Raw genomic sequence first — 4135 nt, 5'->3', positions numbered from 1 at the left:
TAAAATATTTAATTACACCAGTTAGTGGGCGATAACAGCAACTCAAAAGTGTATTTTTATTTTAAAAACCTCTTTATTGTCATCAGAAACGGTTAAGTCAAGCCAAATAATAAACTGCAGGTTTTCTTTTATGAGTCATTTTCTCATTCCGTCAACTCCGTTACTGAAATTATGTCCTACAGCTATAAAAACGCAATTCTTGTACAAGTAACATAAAAAACAGCACCGTGGGTAGTTATACTTATCGTTAATAAAAACTAGCATTTTATTGGATATTTCCAACTAAAATTTAAAATTTTGTGTGCACAATTGTTAATCAAAAATGTCCACTCCGTTGATGTCCTGCATCTAGGACTATATTATTATACTCAATAATTTTTTCTCTTTTGTATTAAGGCTTATCGGGGACATAATTTGGTGCTTTAGACATGCTAATATATGGTATTTTAATACATGTATTAATTCACACCTTATTCTGTTGTAGCTCTTGTCAAAAAGTTGCTGTCCCCACATTTTTTGTTCACTCCGTTATTACATTCTAAAATAGTCACAGGTTTGTAGTTTTTACTTATTTACTAATTAAAATAATGAAAAAAAGTCCAGTTCTATGGAATTTATTAAATTTTAAAGTTATATCGTGCTGCAAGCATTATTTATTTAAAAATGAGAGCCTAATTACCTTTTTTTAAAAATGATATTCTTATTCGAAGTCTACTCCGTTACGCTTTTTTATTCCGTAAAATTACAAATTTTATATGGCGTGTTTTAGTACTCTTTAAATCTTTTGGACAATATAGCAATAAAAGATTTTAAAGATGTTTTCCAATGAGTAATAATGAGATATTATTGATTATGTATAATTATGTCTACTCCGTTACTGTCAACTCCGTGATTTCCTCTTAATAACGGAGTTGACAACAACATAACGGAGCTGACATCACGAAGATAAAAAAAATCAAAAGCTTTAAACTAAGCTATTTTCTGCATTAAATAAACACGTCAACCATTAGGGACTTACAGCAGCGATAAAATATGATTACCTTGCAGCGTTAAATATGCCATATGTACGCTGCGTTCTTTTACTTTCAAGTTATTGTAAGAGTAATTTGTAAGTATTTTAGTATTAGGATTTTATTTATTTTTTGGTTTTTATTTACACTTGACTCTAATACGTTTAGCTTTTAAATTAAATGTAAATCTTGAAATATATTTTAATAATAATAAATAAATAATAAATAAATTTTTGGTGTATTAACAATTACAGTTATTATACTATTTTTCCAAAAGAAATACAACTAGGCATATAATATGAAAACTTCAAAGAAATCTCGTGCTGAAATTCAGAAAGCGTTTCGGGACAGACAATTAGAAAAAAATGCAGACATATTTTGTGAAAAAGAACGCAAACGTTGGCATATGCGGCGTGAGCAAAAGAAGATTAAAATGGTATCAGAATTATCAGAAAGAAAAAAACGAATTGTTCGTCGTTGTTGGCGCGTCCAGAAAGCAAAATTTAGAGCTGCAAAAAGAAAGATTGAAACATCGTTATCAGAGTCACCGGAACGCGAGTTGTGTAGGAATAACGAACGCAAACAAAGAGGTAGAGCAAAGGTTGCTTACCGAAAAACAAAGGCTTATAGAAAAATACAAACATTAACGGACGAGTTGGAAACGGCTAATTGTTCAGCCCAAAAATACAAAAAACGTTGGTTAAGGCTTAAAAGTTTCCTGCCTGGTTTACAAGCAAATTCACCTACAACCACTGATAGATCATCTACTTCTTCTGTAGAAAACGGTTTTCTTACAAATGAAACAAGTAGGATGTCAAATTTATTAGCAGTAATAAAACCCCAAACTCTTCTTTTTCATCAAAAAGTACAACTCTAAACAGCGAATGCTATCGTGGTAATGCATCGCTTGATGCTGAAACACAGGATTTGATCAGAAAGTTTCTTACACGTAATGAAAATTCTAGAATAACAACTGGAAAGAAACAGACTGTAACAAAAAATAAAGATAAAAAACAAAAGCGACTACTACTCGATTCATTAATAAATCTTTATGAAAAATTTGGCGCGTAATATACGAGAAACAACATTTCATATACAACGTTTACTCGTTTGCGCCCATTTTATAGTTTGTTGTAGTACTGATAGAAGAGAATGCATGTTCAGAGAATGTAACATTTGTTTTAATTCTCGTGTTTAATTTCAAGCAAAAGGATTGCTAAAAGATGAAATTATTACAGTTTGGTTCCAGTGGGAAAAAGAAAAACAGGAATACGAAAAGATGGGAGAAAAGAAAACAGCAAATGTTATCAGGAAAAGTGTGAAGCGTGGAACACTTAAAGATCTTAAATTAAAATTCTGTGAATCAATTCGAAACGAGCTATGCAAGCATGTTTTTATAATAAGACACCAGTTCAGAATGTACAAACAATTAAAAGAAACAGTAAATGTGAACGAAGCTGTTATACATATAGATTTTTCTGAGAACTATGTGTGCAAGAATTTTGCGGCAATTCAATCTTCACATTTTGGAGCAAGTAACAAACAATCTACGTTGCATACAGGAGTAATATATAAAATGGATGAACATCAGTCATTTACAACTATATCCGACTCTTTGAGGCACAATCCTCCTTCTATGTGGGCACATCTGGAACCTGTGCTAATTGAATTCAAGATAGATAACCCACAAATTACAGATCTTCATTTTTTTTCTGATGGACCAACCACACAATATAGGAATAAGCAAAACTTTTTCTTATTCTCTACATTGATATATGAATTAAAATTTAATTTAGCCAGTTGGAATTTTTTTGAAAGTGGGCATGGCAAAGGAGCACCAGATGCAGTAGGAGGATCTGTTAAACATCAGGCAGATCAATTGCTTAATATGGGATGTGACCTTCCAGATGCAGAAAGTTTATATAATTTTCTTAACAATGGACATTCATTAATAAAGTTTTACTATATTGAGGGATCCAAAATTACTTTTTTTGACTCAAAATGTTCCAAAACATTAAAGGCTATTACAGGCACTATGAAATTGCATCAGCTGCACACAGACAGAAATTTTATGTTTTGTATCGAGATTTAAGTTGCTTTTGTAAGAGGGCTACAGCTTGCACATGCTACAATTTAAAGCGATATATTTTTTTCAAAAACACTAGCACGGTAAAAAAATATTTGTGTATTTTATTATTTTGCTAATTTATATGTTTCTATAATAATTAAATTTATTTTAAGTACTTCCGTGAATTTCTTTTTAATATTGCAGAATTTTAACAGTGATGAAAGTATTACTTCGGCCAATGCAAACGGATGTCAATGATTACCAATTTCAACATTTAAGCAACAATATCATTGATCTGGTTAATTTCAATGAAAATTTGAATATCTTGTTGATTGAAGCAAATGATGTTGTGAGCGACCACCACTTTCTTCGCATTAATGATGGATGGTAATGATCCAGTAACGGAGCGGACAGTATTTGTACAATTTAAATCCGAAAAAGATTTTTGTCGAGTTAGTTTCTTTTTTTAAACTGTTTTGCTTTTAAATAATAAATAATTAACAAATGTCAGTAACGGAGCAGACATTGTCACATAAATTAAATTTTTTATGTCATTAAATTTGGCTAATATACTTAACATGTAGTCTGTAGTTATAGTACCCAGTATATTTCAGGGGCGTGTACATGAATTTAGTTGGGTAAGTCGAAATTTTAACCCCTCCTTAAAAATGTTAAATTTTAGCATCCCCGCTCCTTCCTCATTGACAAACGCATATATGAGGTAAGACGGCTTAGTAATCGCCCGATATTTTATCGCACATGATGCTAACCATTATCAAGCATCAACGCTTAGCACGCTATCTATTTTTAGAAGAAAATGATGATAACCATAGTCAGCACCAACGCTTAACAATTACACACGACTTATTCTTATATGAAACAAAAAAAATTCTTAAAAATCGCTGCTGTCGCACTTTTTTAGATTTAGGGAGAGCACGCATGAAGTAATACACGCATCGACTTATTTAGGGAGTACGCAAGGAATAAATGAGTCAACTTATTGGTTGATTCGTATACTACTCTTGGTTTGGGATATTTTCGACATTATTCCTTATCT

The 4135-nt window shown here is 31.4% G+C and overlaps 1 long non-coding RNA gene across 1 annotated transcript; it reads left to right on the top strand.

Moving 5' to 3' along the window:
• The first annotated feature begins 3046 nt into the window (after window positions 1–3046).
• Window positions 3047–3534, top strand: LOC136091231 (uncharacterized). Its single transcript, XR_010643814.1, has 2 exons — window positions 3047–3179; window positions 3283–3534. It is a non-coding gene; the product is annotated as an uncharacterized LOC136091231 (long non-coding RNA).
• Window positions 3535–4135: the final 601 nt, after the last annotated feature.

Source organism: Hydra vulgaris, chromosome 14, assembly GCF_038396675.1.
Source record: "Hydra vulgaris chromosome 14, alternate assembly HydraT2T_AEP".
In the NCBI taxonomy this organism is placed as follows: Eukaryota; Metazoa; Cnidaria; class Hydrozoa; order Anthoathecata; family Hydridae; genus Hydra; species Hydra vulgaris.
The sequence above is the reverse complement of the archived record's forward strand: the minus strand, read 5'-3'. Positions and strand labels throughout refer to the sequence as shown.